Source organism: Phocoena phocoena, chromosome 17, assembly GCF_963924675.1.
Source record: "Phocoena phocoena chromosome 17, mPhoPho1.1, whole genome shotgun sequence".
NCBI lineage: Eukaryota > Metazoa > Chordata > Mammalia > Artiodactyla > Phocoenidae > Phocoena > Phocoena phocoena.
This window is the reverse complement of record NC_089235.1, coordinates 4,284,089-4,303,324: the sequence shown is the minus strand read 5'-3', so window position 1 is coordinate 4,303,324 and position 19,236 is coordinate 4,284,089. Positions and strand designations below refer to the sequence as shown.

The window sequence follows — 19,236 nt, the reverse complement described above, 5'->3', positions numbered from 1 at the left end:
GAACCACAGACGGGAACACCTAGCAGGAAGGTGTGGAAGCCGCATGCGTGAAGGAGTTCCACTCGCCAGGGCTCACGTCCAGGAGGAGATCACTGATCCCATCAGCAACCTAGCTCAGGCCCCCAAAGGGTGATGATTTAGAGTCTAATCGTCTCAGAATCCTTTTCTTTTTGAAAACATTCCAGCAAATGAGGCAAAGTCACAATATTAATTGGCTCGGAGTGTAAGGGCCAAATGCAAGGGAAAGCACTATTTTGTGCTACCAAATTAAAAATATGTATATTAACCTCCAGTGGGTCCCTAGGACTCTATGCAGCCTAGCAACCCGATGTGTTAATAGCTTAATTAAAACAAAAATTCCTCCATATCCCCCTTTGTGTTCTTCCCGAAGCCAGCTTCAAAATGTTTTGACAGACGAACAATTTTAAAATACTGAAGGTCAACCCCTCCTTACTCCTCCTTCCAAATCCAAACCGGAGAAGCAGCAACTCAGTGGTTTGGATCTGCTGTGTCTTCCCGTGATGTCACAGGAAGAGCAAATGAACCTCTCCGTGGCACCAACATGATTTTCCAAAGGGGAGACTCAGCACCCCAGACTGCTCCGTGCTCACCAGGACATTTTGATCCCTACTTAATGCCTCAACATTGAGGTGTCATTATTTTCTCACTTTCTTATTTTAATGATTTTCTCCTAAATGAACAAATACTCAGTCTGGGAAAGGGGAACCTGGACTGATTTGTCAGAACCGGAGAAAAATGAGAAGTCTGGCTGAGATCAGAGCAAGGTACCATGTATTACCTTATATTATTTTGTAGGAGAAAATGTCTTAAGAAATGGTTGGTGTGTTTCAGCTAAGAAATTACCGCTCTAAATGGGAAACACTAATGGAGAAGTTTCATTAGCTAGTCTGGGGAACGGATGAACAGAAAGATGCAGGGGAGGCATGCCGAGCCTTTACTCCTGCTCAAGTTAAATGAACCCAAAATCAATAGTTCATGTAAAGCACAGTGACGTTTCTTTTGTATCCTGGATATTTTTAAAAACCCATACAACTGCCTTCCACAATTTTCTACACGTAAAAATTGTGCAAATATGTCAACTAGGACGCAACTGGAAAAAATACAAAATAGTTGCCTAATAGAGTTTAAATAAAGTTCATTTTAAAATAATGCAGCCTTTTAAAACACTGCAGATTGAGAAATAACAAATAAAACAAACCAATAAGATTTCTTCTCTTTCTTATTGCTACTATGGATTTCAAAATTCTTCTATACATCGCTTTTAAAAAGCAGAATGGATTCTTGACGAATGTTAGCAACTGGGTGAATAGTTTAGATAGGTCCTAGGGTGATGAAGGGTGAACACCAGGATTCTACATTTCTTAGGAGCCTTCCGTCATTTCCACTTCAGGCTTCTGGACATCCCTGGACACCACTGCTATCCTCACATGACTGTGAACAACTAAAGCCATTAGGATCTGGAGCTGTATGTATTGAATGAGATTTTATATGAAAAAGCACTTTTGCAAACTGTCAAAATATATACAAAAAGAATTACTATTGGGCTTCCTTGGTGGCGCAGTGGTTGGGAGTCCACCTGCCGATGCAGGGGACACGGGTTCGTGCCCCGGTCCGGGAAGATCCCACATGCCGCGGAGCGGCTGGGCCCGTGAGCCATGGCCGCTGAGCCTGCGCGTCCGGAGCCCGTGCTCCGCAACGGGAGAGGCCACAGCAGTGAGAGGCCCGCGTACCGCAAAAAAAAAAAAAAAAAAAAAAAAAAGAATTACTATTGTAAAACATTTCTCCATTCATTAACCTGGTCTTATCCTAAATCTTTCTCACCTTATCTGAATTAACCAAGTATTTCTATGGCACACGGCCCATGCATCATGCTAACACGTAGAGGTCCTGCGGGAGATGCAGCTACTTCACAGGAAGCCCATGGGGAGGGTAGACTCCCCACGTACATGTAGAGGAAACAGGCTGAGGTGGAGGGGAATGTGATGGCTTCCAAGCACCCGTGATCCTCGGAGCCAAGCCTTCTGAGGGAAGCAGAAAACAAGCAACTGATGGGAGGGGAGAGGAGGGGGGTCGTTAGTCTGAAGATGCTAACGAGAGCCGTGAAAACTGAGCAAATGTGGGATCAGGAGCCCTGTCTGCACGGTGCTCACTACTCCTGGCACACACTAGGCACCTAATACCTGTTGGTACATGTGCTTACCTTTGCGTGTGGAATGGTTGAATGAATAGACCATGAGTGGGTATTAAAAATGATGAGACATTGAGTCACTTAATGGGATGCTGGGGCTCTGGGTAGGAGAGAGGACAGAGCTGAGGGTGGAAGTTGGCTCTCCTCTGTGCAGTGTGAACCCCTCAGAAGCTGGGGAGAGGCCCAGCAGGCACGGAGGAACGCAGCAGCTCAACCTGCGTGTTCAAGGGACAAGGACCAGGTGGGGCCGGTGATAGAAACAGAAAAAGATCAGAGGAAACAGAGCTAGGGTGGTATCACATGATGGAAGTCAGGGCTGGAGAGAGATTTAATGGTAGTGACGGTAATAGCGAGTGTTTATTGCGTGATTACGATGTGCCAGGAGCTAAGTACCCGAAGTACATTATCCTAAAGACTAAGTGCATTAGCTCAGACTCAAAGCAATCCTATGACACAGACACTATCTTTATCCCCGTTTTATACATAAGGCAATGTTGGCCAAGGGAGGCTAAGAAGGTTGCCCAGGGTGACGAGGCTATAAACACATGGCCACGCCCAGACTCACCCAGTGCGTCTGCTTCCAGAGGCTCCAGAAATCTCTGCCTCTTCACACGAGGGGTCTGGGACACAGAGAAAACGTGTGCATGCACGCAAACACGTACACACAGGGGCATTTAAACGAAGAGGCCATCGGTATCCACTGAGGGAACAATTTTACTACAGTGTGGCGGCAATAACAGGGTGGTTATCAGAGACACAGGAAATGGACAGAGAGAAAAGTAAGGCCATGTATGAGTTCACTTTTGGGCAAAAATAAAAACAAAAACTTAGTAAGTGAATTCAGGTGCTTCTAAGTTCATGATTGCTAACATTTGGTAACATGGTATAGCCAAGAAGAAAGTCACATTTAAATGGCTAGCAAAAGAGTTCACAGAAAGATGAGCTGACGACATGCATACCTCTTTCTGTGGACATTTTCCCTTCTGAGCAGCCAGACAAGTGTCAATCCCAAAGCCCTAATGCTCTAAGTCAGGCAGGGGCAAACTACGGCCTCTGGGCCAAATCTGCCAGCACCTGTGTCCACATAATCCAGGAGCTACAAGTGCTTGTTACTGTTTCTTAATGGTCAATAAAACAAAAAAATCAAAAGCAGAATACTATTCCTTGACAAATAGTATTATATAAAATTCCAAATTCAGTGTCCACAAATAAAGTTTTATTGGAACACAGCCATTCCATTAGTTTATGTATTATCTATAGCAGTGTCTCACTAACTGGCAAAGTTGAGTAGTTTTGAGAGACTTCATGGCCCCCCAAAGCATAATATTTAGTGTTTGGCCAGCTACAGAAGAAGATTGCTGACTTGTGTCCCAACTAATCTCAGTTATTTAAATTTTTAATACACATCACAAAGGAAATGAAATTCTACACCTGGCAAGGGTGCTTTGTTAGTTCTCACAATGGGCATTTCCTTCCATGTATTGCACCATTTTCATTCTCAGCTATCCAGGAATCAACAGGTAGACACAACAGCTCACATGTGTCTATATTTTCAAGGCTAATTTCTTCCAGATCCCACCTGGGATCTTTTCCGCTGTTGTCATTCCAATACGTGTTTTATACGTTTCACCAATATCTTTAATCTGCAGCACAAAAGAAGAAAAGTAAATGAAACTCCCTACATCTCCAATCTGATTTTTCAAATTGCAAGTTCATATCCAATTTCGGACTCAGTGGCTACTTTTGCCCCACATACTCTTTACTGATTTCCGAGAGAACTAGTAACTTGTGACACCATGAAATACTGTTTCACATGGTGAAACAAGAATCCATTGACCACAAACAAACCAACAGATTAAATCCAACTAGCTTTCATTATATCACTTTTTAGCAACTACTATTTTGCAAAGTAAATGTTTTTTTTGAAATTATTGATATACACTAGTTATTTCAGTAGTTAGATCTGAAGAATAAAATAATCTAATAAAATAATAAGATAGTCCCAGATAAAAATAAAACGGTTTTCGGGACTGAGATACAGGGTCAGAGAGAGAAAGGCAGAAGAGAAGTGCACATATAGTCCATTCCCATCGCTCTAATGTCACATTTTGAAAATTGCAATAATATCAGTGAACTCCCACTACATAGCCAGAACATTTTTAAAAATTGCTGTCTGAGAATGTCTGATTTGGGTACTTGGAATTATTAACAAAAAAAAAAGGATGCCAAATGTAAAATAGATAGCTAGTGGGAAGCAGCCGCATAGCACAGGGAGATCAGCTCGGCGCTTTGTGACCAGCTAGAGGGGTGGGATAGGGAGGGTGGGAGGGAGATGCAAGAGGGAGGAGATATGGGGATGTATGTATATGTATAGCTGATTCACTTTGTTATACAGCAGAAACTGACACACCATTGTAAAGCAATTATACTCCAATGAAGATGTTAAAGAAAAAAAAAGGGTTAAGTATACACTGAATTTAAGGACAAAAATAAAGCACTCTGTATACCCACATTTTTTGATAATTCTGTTTATTATATACACTACTCCACGAACATTTTAAATGTGCACCAAGTAGATTAAACCATTTAAACATTTAAGAAGTTCTTATTACATACTAACACTGCCCTAAGCAAGTATATACACATGAAAAAAAACAGGGCTCTCACAACCCACGTTTGAAGACAGAGATGTGAGACACTAATTCACTGCATTCAAAGAGAGACGTAAGCAAAGCAGAGGCACAAGAAGAGTGTGATGGGGTGATGCAGTGCACGGCGGACAGGCAGGGAGGGCCCTGGACTTTGAGCAATAAGCAAGTCCATGAAGGAGGGCAGGAGACAGGAAACGGCACAAGCAAAACCAAGCAGGGTAGAAATGGTCATTGTTCCTGAAATTTTAAAATTCTAAGTTGTATTCTATTTGAACAGAATCTAGTATGCTTTCAGATACGAACAGGTACTTCACAAAGGTAGATGCTGCTGCTGAGAAATGAATCTGGAGCAGGCATGGTGGCCTCTACTTGGGGGAGGGGGCGGGGGGCCGAGGCAGCGTCTAGCATGAGACCCGAGGGCCCCAGCTTTGGATCGGACGCACCATGTGCAAAGCAGGCAGTACGACCTTCTGACACTGGGATTTGGGGGCAAGCTACGTCTTCTCTCTGAACTTCAGTTTCCTCGTCTACAAAATGGAGTATTAAGAATCACTTTGTTGGGAGGTTATGAGAGTAAGTGACAGATTAATTAGCAAAAACTGGACAAATTAACACATATTATATTCTCAATGAACACTGGTGGTCTAAGAAAAATAATAATTATTATTAGTAGTAAAGGGGGATTAGAAGGAATTCAGTGACGAATACAATGGGGAGAAGAAAACTAAACACCATTTGCTTTAATTCTACAAGCAGTTTTTCCAGTGCCTTTGACCCTCCAGCCCTGCGCTGGGCATTCAGATGGGAGGAGGAGATAAACCAAAGGAGATCAGTCCTGTCTATCTGGTGTGCTTGCCAGCCAGCAGCATCACCAGGGGCTCCAAGGAGGGTTGTCTCTGCCGTGTAGGATTAGAGTCCAGTTCTGGGAAGCAGAGCCCGAGAGGAGAAGCATGGAGCTTGTCAGGGGAAAACAGGCTGGAGGCTGAGTCTTCTCATGCCACCAACATCCCTGACCATCAAGTTCCTATTTGTAAAAAGGACCAAAATAGATAATCTTGTGAAAATGCTTTGTAATTCGTAGAGTGTCAACCCATACAGGTCTAGGGACAGACAGCAGGGTTGAGAGGTTTGAAGAGGTCTCTAAAGAATAAGCAGGAGGGTTTGAACTGACATCTTGGGTTCGGACCACCATGATCCTATTCTTGGAGCTCATGGGATTGAAAAAGCTGGGAAAATTAGGCAATAATTTGAGGGCTACTCAAGAAAGAATCTCAGGGTTATCACAAGAAAGGATGTTTTCATTTGTGAACAAAAATGGAAATGTCCATGCAAAAAATAGCAGAAAAGATTCTCAAAGTTGAAAAATCAACTTGAATAAAATACATTCCTTTTTCAACTTCCATAATACAATGCATATCTTACATTTTCAAAGAGGAGGCCTTTTACACTAAAAGTTGCATAGCATATGAGAGAATGGTCAGATACAGAATTATGAAGGAATAGCCTATATTTTCAAAGAAAACAACATGCCTAGTGGATCCAGGAATAGTCACACAAAAGGTTTATGGAAAAAATATTCCCTCTTCAGGTATCAACTTTCAGATGTAGCTCTTAATCCAGCCATTTTTGCACATGTGATGCTCACTTGGATTTTTCTAATTTGGAGACACTAAATCTCTTCATGCAGAACTTCAGTATTTTCTCAATGAACAGTAAATAAGTTATTTTTTAAAACTTAAAATCTATTCTAGAAGCCAATTGCATGTTGTGCAAAGCCTGTATTCTTGTTTAAGAAGGCTTTCACGTTTTGGAAAAACATAATGGAACATAAATTAACTTTGTGATCACTAAAATCCCATCTGGGGTGTTTCATCTTAACTCAATTTCTCAATTCATAGAGGATGGCTCATTTTACATATTTATTGCCCTTCAAATGAATATTATGGCTTGAAAGCTCAGGACAGGAATGTGGACGTGTAGACTGGAAACTTGAGTTCTAATACGTTAGAAACACTTAAAAGTATTAGGGTGAATTTTTTAGAGGAAGCAACACCTCCAAAAAAGCCCTCACAAAAACCACAGAGCAACTCTAAGCATAGACACTTTGTTATATCATACAACATGGAAATGAAAACAAGATGCTTTTCTCCTACACACATCCTGGGTAAACATTCTTGATGTAAATCAGCTCCAGGGTACCCTTCAAAGGACAGGAAGCAGAATACTCCTTCCTCATTTTTCATAGGCCGCCATTGGTATGCACTTTCCTAGGGGTCCTGCCCCCCTGGCCTTTTCAATCCACCAACCATGTCATTCCTCTTCAAAGAAGTGTAAAAGAAACTTTTCACAGCTTAATAAGTGATATTTAGATTTTAAAGGGGAAACATTTAGGTCCTAGAATGTTCAGACCTCCTTCTGAAACTAGACAGGAGTCTCTGAATTGAAGAATGCCTTATGTATTATTCTAAGTTAAGTTCAAAAGCTCTTCTCTCACCAATCTTAAAAGCTTAAGGAACCTAGTGATCTCAGATTCTACTAGGTTTTCCCCCATTCCCAGTCCCCAGTCCCTGAGTCTGATCTTAACTTTCAGAGAGGACAGCTTCTCACACACCTGATTACCCAGTGATGTCTCTAAAGATTTGGGAGCCACTAGCCCTAAACTAATTCTGGGTACATTACACACCGTACTCTCAGTTTCTTCATAAACCTTGACAAACTTCAATCTTTGGTCTCTTCCGGTTGTTGACTTACTTTGCTATCCCCCCCACTGGACTCTGAACTCTCTGAGGACCTGAGTTCTGTCTTCTTTTCTGTATCCTTAGTATTTACACAGCACTTGGCATGGAATAAGTGGTTATAAACATTTTCTGAATAAATAATTTAATTATTTTTTATTTTCATGTGTTTCCTTCATTCTCTTTGATTTCTATAAATATTTTGGTGGATGAAAAAATTTGATGATAATATGGAAAGTTATAATGACTTGTTATGACATACTTGTGGTAGGTATCTGAGCCCCAGTAACAATTCTTAGTCATACTTTGACATGTTTGTTGCCTTTTATTAAACTCAGTAAAAATTTGTAATCCAATTAATGCTGTCCAAATGAATGATAACATGGCTTTTACCATATTATGTCATCTAAATTTTTGATAGTGAATGCACTGGGAAACAAAACCTGATATCTTTATAAGGAGTGGTATGATAAAGGATAAAACCAATGTCCCGTAGTATGAATCTTTGATTTATTCTAACATAGCAGAGGTATTTTTTTCGGATTTTCTCATAAATCTTGATATATCTTGGACAAATATAAACAGATTGTGATCAATTCCAATTCCAGTTTAATTAATGACAGAGTAGCTTGTATTGACCTAGTCCTCTAGCAATAACCATGACAAACTCTGGATAAAATAACTGTCTAAAAGCCCTGGGAAACAACCAAAGTAGCCAGAAAAAGAGGGGATTTGACCTTGAAATCATGGCAAAAAAAAGACCTTACCCTTGAAAGTGGGCAAAATCTAGATTAGCATGGCTTTTCCCCTGAGGTCATTTCCAAGTCTATAAGGCATAAAGAGGGTAGAACTCAAGGAGAAAGCCATAGAATAATCTGTTGAAGAGTGAGCAGATTGAATTTGGGACTGCCAGTGTAGCTGGAAATTGGGAGGGGAAGTCCTAGTAGGGTGGAAACAAAATAGGTGATTCCCAAATATGCATACAAATTCCAATCAAATTCTAGACCAAACACTGCACTATGCATGTACTGCCAAGGCTCCAAGGAGCCTGGAGAGAAAATAACAGTCAGAAAGCTGAAAGAAGAGTGGCAATTTCAGCTGCTGCCGGCCACAGGGAGAGACTTTAGAGTCTGAGCCCCAGCAAGTCATAAGAGCATGGTGAACACCTAGGGCTTTCCAGTGAACCCCTGAAAGTGCCATGCATTAGAAATGAAGACTACATCTCTTTACTAGAGAGATTCTCCCGAGGCTAAGGATAAAACTGAGATATACCTGCCCAAACAAGGCATAAAAACAAACCTCTACAAGCTCAAGGTGATCCACCAGTAATTTAACAAAACTCAATATTCTTCAGAGGTATATAACAGAATCCAGAGTCTCTACACTATTATCCTCAAGTTCTAGTATGCAATCAAAACTCAACAGACATGAAGAAACTGTAAAATGTGAGCCTAGTCAATAGAAAAATCAGTTAATAAAAATAGACCCACAAACAACTCAGAGGTTGAAATTAGGAGAAAAGAACTTTAAAACGGCTGTAATAAATGCACCAAAGAATCTACAGGAAAATGTAAACATAATGGGTAAAGAGATAGGAATTTTCAGGAGATAGCTGGAAATATGAAAAAAAAAACAAATGGAAATCTCAAGTCTAAAAAATGCAAATGAAATAAAAATTAATTGAATGGGATTAATAACGGTTTAGATATAAAAAAGAATCAATAAAACTGAAGACAAATTAATAGAATTTATCCACACTGAAGTACACAATAGGAAAAAACTGAATAAAAAATTTTAACAAAGCCTCAGTCACCTGTGAGACACTATCAAGTAAAGTAGCATATATGTAACTGGAGTTCTGGAAAGAAAGGAGAGAGAATGGGGCAGGGAAAATATTTAAGGAAATATTTATTAAAATTTTTCCAAATTTGATCAAAATCCCATAGATTCAGAAATCATAGTGCACCTCAAGCAAGATATACATAAAGAAGCAAATCATGTCCAACTGATGAAAAGGAAAGAAAAATTCTAAAAAGCAGTTTAAAAAAAAGACTATATATAGGGCAAAAAAATAAGGGTGATGGCTAACTTCTCTTTAGAAATACAAAATACAATGGAACAATGTATTTAAATGTGTATAAATGGCTAAGTAAAATTAAAAGCTGTCAACCTAGAATTTTATATCTAGCAAAAATGAAGACATATGAATATATTTTCATTCAGACAAAAGCTAATAAGATTCATAGCCAGCCAATCTGTACTATAAGAAATGCAAAGGGAAATTCTCTGGGCTTAAGAGGAATGATATTAGATGAACATGTAAATTTACAGTAAGAAAGGAATAGCATGGAATTTGTAAATATGCAAGTATATATAAAAGATAATTTTTTCTATCTTATTAAATTTTATACAAATAAGTTGACTATTTAAAGCAAATGTAACAATGTTTTGGGGGGTTTATAATGTATATAGAAATAGGATATATGACAATAATTGTACAAAGAATGGAAGGGGCATAAATGGAATGGTACTTTTTTTTCTTCTTTTCTTTTCTTTTCTTTTCTTCTTTTTTTTGGCTGCACCACATGGCTTGTGGGACCTTAGTTCCCTGACCAGGGATTGAACCTGTGCACTCGGCATGAAAGTGTGGAGTCCTAACCACTGGACCAGGAATTCCCTGGAATGGTACTTTTTAAAGCTTAGTATATGACATGTATATGTTAAGAACATATATTATAATGCATACATAAACCATCAAAAAATAAAAAGAGGCAAGAGGCATAAGTAAAACACCAAAAGAGAAGATGAATTGAATAGTTAAAAAATTTGTTTAACTCCCTAAGAAGGTAGGAAAGAGGAATAAAGTAATACTTGCAAATCGTATATCTGACAAGATTGTAGTATCCAGAATATATTTTTAAATTGTTAAAATAACAATAAGGTGCAGGCACTGTGGAAAATTTGGCAGTTCCTCATGAATTTAAACAAACCATTACCATACGACTCAACACTCACTCATGATAAAAACTCTGAGAAAAATAGGAAGAGCATTTACAAAACAAAGAAACAAATCCTGCAGCTAATGCTATACTCAGTGGTAAAGACTGAACGCTTTTCCCCCAAGAAGGGAACACAGCAAGTGTTTTCTATGTTCTTTTACTATGTAGTGCTGAAAGTTCTAACCAGTGCAATAACTCAAGAAAAGGAAATAAAATGCATACAGATCCAAGCTCTTAGACGTGACTCAAACAATACAACCCATAAAAGAAAAAATGATAAGTTGGATTTCCTCAAAATTAAACATTTTGGCTCTGTAAAAACTCTTTTAAAAGATGAAAAGGCAAGCTACAAACTGATAGAAAATATTTGCAAAACGCATATCTGACAGAGGACTCATACCCATACACAATACATATTTAATGTCCAACTTTCAATACCCAGGCCCTTAATGTCTTACAGAGTTGCCAATATCTATAAAGAGTGACTGCAATAAGGAAAAAAATGAGGACCAATAGACATAAACACATATATATAAAAAACAAACTTCTCAAAACACATTAAAAAAACAAACACTTCAATTAGAAATGGGCAAATGATATGAAGAAACATTTTACCAAAGAGGATACATTAATGGCAAATAAGCTCATGAAAATATGTTTTGTATTAAGGAAATACAAATTAAGGACACAGTGAGATACCACTATACACTTACTAGGACAGCTAAAATAAAAATTAATGACAATACCAAATGCTTGCAAGGATGCAAAAAAACTGGATCTCATACATTTCATACATTGTTGGTGGGAGTGTAAAATGGTAGTCAATCTAGAAAACAGTTTGGCACTTCCTTTAAAAAGCTAAACATACTACCATACCACTTAGCAATTGCACCCCTGGCATTTACCCAGATGCATGAAAACTTATGTCCACACAAAAACCTGTACAAAATGGTCTAACATCTTTATTTATCAGAGTTCCAAACTGGTAACAACCAAAATGTCCCTCAAGGAGTGAATATGGTATGTCCATACCACGGACCACAACTCAGCCATAAAAAGGAATAAACTATTAATACATGAAACAATTTAGATAGCTCTCAGGGGCTTATAATAAATGAAAAAAAAAGCTAATCTCAAAATTCACATGCTGTATAATTCCAATTACGTAACATTCTCAAAACAACAAAATTATAGAGATTTAAAACAGAATAGTGTTGGCTGGGGATGGTGGTGGTGCGTGAGTGGGCGTGGGGCTGTGACCTTGAATGGATAGCTCAAGGGCAATCTTTGGGGGGTGAAATAGCTCCGTATTTTGTTTGTGGTGGTGGTTACATGAATCTATGCACCTGACAGAATGACATGTAATGATACCTACCAATGTCAAAGTCTTGATTTGATACTGAACTGTAACTATGTAAGATGAACCCATTGGAGGAAACTGGGTGGAGAGTATATCAGATCTCTACTATCTTTGCAACTTCCTGTGAATCTATAATTATTTTAAAATAAAAGTTTTTTGTTTTTTTTCTTAAACATGTACTTACCAGCATTTCGTTATGACTAGTAAGGCCATTGAGAGGTCTCATCTCCAAGGAGATGAGAGATTTTTGTTTGCATAGTTAGCTCTCATCTGGGCATCTAGCTAATTCACCATTTTAGAGCAGATTGTGACCCCCCCTTAAGTCGACTGTTGGGGGTGTCCAGGGCCAAGGCCATCCTTCTTTGCCTTGGTATAGCCTTGGTGTAATACCTGCTTTTTCCTGGATTACTTAAATAACTCACAATTCTCTGTGTTTTTTTCTTTCCTTCCCACACACATAGAAATGACACCAGCCAAGCAGTAGGAAGGAAGCAGGACAGAGAGACAAGTCTCAGGCAGAGGACCAAGGAATCAATTTAGTGCTGAGTGCCACCCAGGTGACAGCACTGCGGTCACACTCTCTCACTCCTCCTGATGGAAGCCCCACGCAGTGACCACTCCCCAGTTTGTCTGGAATGGTCCCAACTGACATCTGTTGTCTGGGCGTAATGATTAATGGAGCCCTTCTTCTCTCGCAAATGTGCCATGGGTGGGATGGCCAATGTCACAGAGATCACTCTAGTATAGGTATCAGCCCCATTTCACAGACAAAGTAACTGAGACTCAGAAAACCTGTGTAATCTGCCCCAGATTGAGACCAGGATTTGAGGCCAGACTCTGCTTCTCTGAGCTTCAGCTGTCTCCCTAATGAAAGGATCTGTCTCTCTCTGAAGCCCACATTTTCCCCTTGAATACGGGTATTGGGATAAAGGCTAAAGCATTAAGGAAAGCTTTCTTGTTTTTTAAACTTAGCTGTTCTCATCTAAAACTGGCTACAGGTCATCAGTAAGCATTTTGGAAAGACACTTTCTCACTAAAGTCTGATAAGCACAAATATTTTGAAGCAGACATTGTTACGATGGTACTTTCAAGATATTTGAATACATAATTAAAATAAGAAACAAAACACTCATATATTCAAGCTATCCATAAAGTAAATGTATAGTTTTTAATTTTAATACATTTTCATCTATGGAGGATATAAACAATTTGCAAAATGTAAGAGAGATGGAAATCACTCATCATTTAAATTAGATTGCTAACGATTCATTTTTTCTAATTTCTTTCTTTTATATTCCAGGTAATAAAAATTATCCAAAATCACGGTGGATAGGTTGAAAGATACGATTTACACAATCAAATATTCTACTCTGTGGGTAATTTTTCCATTGCATTTTGCAGACTGTTTACATCTTTTATAGAAGTGAATTTATTAAAATTTCAAGTGGCACAGGGCTTTACAGGAATCCCATTTATTAACACTCCTTTATTAATTAAAATCAATAAATAATTAAACATATACTATTATATATACCCTTCTTTGTATTACAACTACATTTTGTACATTTCATTTTCACTTTTCTCTTTTGAATGCAATTACTAATGCTTGGCTTTTCACAGTCTCCACTTATTCCAATTAACTATTACGATTATCATCATGATTACGAAGATAACACTTCCAGCTTAGCAAATGCAAACCCCTTTGAATTTCTCCTTCTGTGCTTCAGCACTGCCCTTGACATTTTTGAAGCTATTACTGATTCCAGACAACAAAATGATATTCCAGACCAATTCTGTTTTTCCCGCTGGGAGACATGGAATCAATTTCCCACCCAGGTATCCTGATTCTTTTTCGTGGTCTGCAACACTACGTACAAAACATGGGCACTAGGGACACATGGCGGGGGGGTGAAAGTGCTGCTGCTGTTGGGACAATTACTGGTGACAGATTGAAAAAATCTGCACCTTTCTAAGGTCATGAGTTTACACTAATTTCTCCAGTTTATCACATTAAGTTGCTTTCTCTACTTTGCATAGTATATGAGATTGCATCAACCACTGAAGCCACCTATACGGATAGTTGGATGTTCACAACCAATATAAGGGATTATATTTGTACCTCTTTCTACAGATCAGAAGGCAGAGTTTTAGAAAGTACTGAATTGGCCATCATTGCCCACAAAAGCAGAACATGGACTCAAACCCGTAAGTATGATCATTTCTTTCAGACAATATAAGCCCATTGAAATTGGTGTAAATGTGTATGTGAATTATTCATATGGTTTAGCAGGATCTTTTTTTTTGTTTTTAACAAACACCTATTGGGTTATCCTTAGCACTCCCAACAGCTGCCACTGTGTATCTGGACATGGGCCTCTTTCCACCAGCTGTGTGTAGAACTTGATGGGCCCTTTCGTTGATATGTGATAGTCTTTCTATAACTCTAGAAGTTGTGTTCCGCTCTGTTTTTTATGGCTATCATTATAAATTTTTGTTTCTTTTTCCAAAACACCTTGATTTACTTTTTGTTCCCCACCCATGCCTTAACTTTATTTCTCTCTCTCTCTTTCTGTCCCGGGAGATCGTTTCTGGCATGTCCTACATCGCTGATTCAATCTTGGCTCTGCTACTTCTCACTCCCAGATATAAGCATGAATTTCCATTCTGCTGTTGCCTTTTTGTTTCTAAGCCACTTCCAGCTTTACCCCTCAGCTTGCTACTTGTCTCAGGACACTCTCTCCTTATGGGTCCCCTTCACGGGGTCCTGGGGACCAAGGCTTCTTGCTCTCTGGTTAGGACACCGCTGTCCTAAACTTGTCTGGGCCCCGCGGTGGTCTCACCTCTCCCCATCCTCACGCCCCCGCCCTGCCCCCTCTCTGTAATACACTGTAATAAAACTGCTCCCCGAGTCCCTTCTGCCCCATCTCCAGGGCTTCGCTCCTGAAGACGCCACTTTACAAGTACACTCTGTCACCACCAGTTTCCTCCCACTTTTGGGTCCCTGGTTTCTGAGGTTTGAAGTATCTGCCTTGTTCTGAGATCCTGGCAGGAAGGGTGCTCCTGCTTGAAGAAAAAGCAGAGCAAATCGTAATCCACCTCTCACAGTAGCTCCACAGGGCAAGGACAGGTGGCCGGCTTCTCCAGCAGGCGTGGGCCCGGAGGAGCTCAGAGGAGCAGGCGGGGATGCTCCCGGCACACACCTCACCACCTTTCTTGAGGCAGGTGCCCTCCTTACATAAAGCTGAGCCCCACTTCCTGCCTCAGTGCCACTTAGATGTCCTTCTGCATCAAGACGGCTGTGGTTAGCCTTACTTTTCCATGTTGACATTTTCACCCTTACTCCATCTGCATGTGTTCATTGGGAGATCAATGCTGTTCTGAACAAAAAGTCTCAACCTAAGCAAATCTGATGGATTTTTACAAAATAGCATTTCTCAGGGCTGGTGGAAGTTAGAGGACAGGAAATCTGTCAGGACAGGCCATCATTAGCATAAGGCTGATTTCAGCCACAGTTTGCATCTTTGCAAATACACTGTTCATTGAATCCATCTCACAGTTGAGAAAATTGAGCTAAAGCAGCTAGTCCAAGGTTATATAGGAAGCACACAAACTCACAACACAGGCCTCCAGCACATTTGGTTCAAAACTGTCAGTCAAATTTACTCTTAACCAAGGCAGCTGAAGACGACCTTGGTGTGAGCTCAGTGGTGTTGTTAACATAGCCCAACTTTGCAGTGTTAAAAAGGATTGAGAGGTTTTTTTGTATGTTTTTGGTTTTTTTCTTATTTTATAGACAAACTCTGGTTGTGAGCATTTAAGTTGGTCAAGTTTTTTTTTTGTTTTTTGGGTTTTTTTGCGGTACGCGGGCCTCTCACTGCTGTGACCTCTCCCGTTGCGGAGCACAGGCTCCGGATGCGCAGGCTCAGCGGCCACGGCTCACGGGCCCAGCCGCTCCGCGGCATGTGGGATCTTCCCGGACCGGGACACGAACCCATGTCCCCTGCATTGGCAGGCGGACTCTCAACCACTGCCCCACCAGGGAAGCCCAGGTCAAGTTTTATAATAGGAAAAATAAGCTCTATTAGGAAATGTCACATTTCCCAATTATGAAATGGCTTACATAGCTCTTTTCTGAAAATAAAATGAAATAGGCCATATATTAATTATGACTTTCTCTGTAAGTGGGATTTTGTAAAGCTACGAGCCAAGTCTAATAAATTAAAATGAAGAGCGCATATTATTTTTAAAGAAAAATGTTTTACTTTATGTCTGTGTCAACATCGGTAGAACTAACAGATAGAGTAATGAGGTGTTCCAGAGTCATTTAACAAAAATTATTTTGTGTATAAGTGAAGAAATTGTTTAGAAAATTAATTGTGACATAATTTCCTGTGTATTAAACATAGTTTTATTTTGCACACATAAAAACACACATTCTAGTCTCCACCAAGTCACCAAGCTGCTCTGTAGTTTTCAAATACCCCTGCCTTTACTCAGATCCCACTCTGTCCAGTCTCATTCTCTGCCATTCCCGCCACACAAGTTCCTCACCAGCTCCCGAAGGCTGTGGGCCTTCGCCATTAATATCTTCCCTCCTACTAATCTCCCCACCCACAGTGTGTGCCCAGGCCTTTCCTCCACCTTTCCAGGCCCCAGACAAAGTTCCAGCCCGATTCCACCTCTTCCAAACCATCCCCAAGACACCAACCCTAACCTGCACTGATGTCCTTGGTCTCTGAATTCCCTCAGCTCTTAATTATTCATGCTTTCTGTCACGCATGCAGAAACTTTTATGGAGAGCCATCAGATACCAGGCACCGCCCTAGCCACTGGGGAGAGAGAGCAAGGAATCAGATAGACAGGGTACTTACTCTCCTGGCACATCCCTCCTAATGGGGTGAGAGACAGAATAAACACACATGGGAGAAAAGCAATGACGTGCTCAGTTCTCTACACAGACTGAATGGGCTGCCATTCTACATGGGATGTCCAGGGAGGGCCTCTCAGAGGAGGTGACGTTTAGGCCGAGGTCTGAATGACGAAAAGCTATTCAGCTGGTGGCTATTAACGGAGAGAGCACTGCCAGCAGAGGGAACAGCTACCATAATCTTTGAAAAGTCCAAACATGGGAATGAGTTTGGTTGGTTCAAGTGTGGAGCAAAAAGATGTTCCCTGGGCTGTTCGGCCAGGAGAAGCCAGAATGGGTGGAGGACAGCGAGGTGGACATGTAGCGTCCGTCAGGGATGGGACTGTAAGCAGGAGATAGCGTGACCTGTTTATGTTTTTAAAAGATTCCCCTGACTGCTCTGCAAAAGGAGGATTGCAGGGCAGTAAAGTGAAAGCCGGGTGGGGGGATTAAATAAGGGACTAAGGTGTGAATCCGCGTGACAGAACGTGGTGACCTTGACTAGGATGTTGCAAACGGACGCGGAGGGAAGAAGAAGGATTCTGCATGTATTTGGAAGTACATCTATGCCACGTACTTTATCTGACTACACCCTCAATTTCTTGGGCTGAAATTCCACCTAATTTGCCTTATATTTCCAGGTTAGAAATTTTCCTCACTGAGGAAGTCCTGTCAGAGTTCAGTAGTTCTACTTCTTCCCTGGCTTTCGTTCACATTCACCATTTCACATCCCTCATCCCTTCTTATTCGCTTTAAAGGACCACTGACCTTTTCCATGTCTCCAGGTGCACCAAGCTTTACCTTACAGAGATCTTTCATGAAAGTTCCTGCTATTTGTTTTTAATGTGGTCTTAATTTTGTCCCTATATGCATTTTAGAACATAGCTTTCAAAATTTTAGTTCATCAAAGAAATCTCTGTGTAATCACTTTATTATATAATTTCCCCCTTTCTCTCATTGGGATTGTTTATAATTAGAGAGTAAGGTTTTTATTTTTAAGAATCTACCTTTCCTTATAAGCCAAATCTCCCAAAGATTCACATTTACATCTGTGAAAGACAGAGTTGAGACCCAGTAGTCATGACAGAGCTGGTAGACAAGAGCTCTGTAACACCCAGATAGTGTTACGGTCACATTGGGATATATGAGTATGCTACAGGTTTATATTCAAGTTGTATTAAAATTCCTGAAGAAATAACATCACTAGAAGCAAAGGCAAAATGTTCACATCTAGACATAAGTTAATCCCCATTTTAAAAATTAGCTATAACTGAACCAAATATGAACTATCTTTCTGAAAATTATTAACATTTGCAAACAGAACTTCAAGGCAGGCATCTATTTTTAAAATTTACAATATTAGACCTGGTCTTCTTCATTCTCTCTCTCTCTCTCTCTCTCTCTCTCTCACACACACACACACACACACACACACACACACACACACACATATAATTTTGTTGTCATAAAAGTGCTCCGAGAATTAAGGACTGAAAAGCAGTTTACAATGCTGTATAACCCATCTGTCTGAGCTACAAATGAAGCACCCCAGACCATGAAGAAAATCCTAGACTTCCTTGCTAATCTACCTCAATACTCACATCGCATGTTAGGAATATTATTATCAAACTACATTGTCTGGAATATAAAAAATCAGTATTGGATGTACTCATAGGCTAGAATATTAAAACTGTACCTTCTCCTTGAGTTAGGGCAAATATTAAGTAATGGTCACTATGTTATTGCTTTATTTCATTTAATAAAGGTTCAAGAAGAGAGTTTCAAATTAATTTATTTTTAATAGCTTTAGTGAGATATAATTGACATGCAAAACTGTACACATTTAAGATACACAGTCTGATGAGCCACATATGCATATACCCACGAAACCACTACCAAAATCAAGGTAATAAACCTGTCACCTCCAAAATTTTCCTCACTCCCCTTTGAAGAAGAGAGGACTTTTAAAAATTTCTTTTATCGAATTATAGTTGGTTTACAATGTTGTGTTAGTTTCTGGTGTACAGCAAAATGATTCAGTTTTATATATATATATATATATATATATGTATATATATATATGTATATATACACACATATATATTCTTTTTCATATTCTTTTCCATTTTGGTTTATTACAGGATATTGAATATAGTCCCCTGTGCTATACAGTAGGACCTTGTTGTTTATCCATTATATATAATAGTTTGCATCTGCTAATCCCAAACTCCTAATTTATCCCTCCCCCACCTCCTTTCCCCTTTAGTAACCATACATTTGTTTTTCTATGTCTGTAGGCCTTTTTTTGTTTTGTAAATAAGTTCATTTGTATAATTTTTTTTAGATTCCACATATAAGTGATATCATATGATATTT

General features: G+C 39.6%; 1 pseudogene; it reads right to left on the bottom strand.

Moving 5' to 3' along the window:
• The window catches only part of LOC136137337 (lipoxygenase homology domain-containing protein 1-like), a 91,190-nt pseudogene that overhangs the window by 19,282 nt on the left and 52,672 nt on the right, over positions 1-19,236 (bottom strand).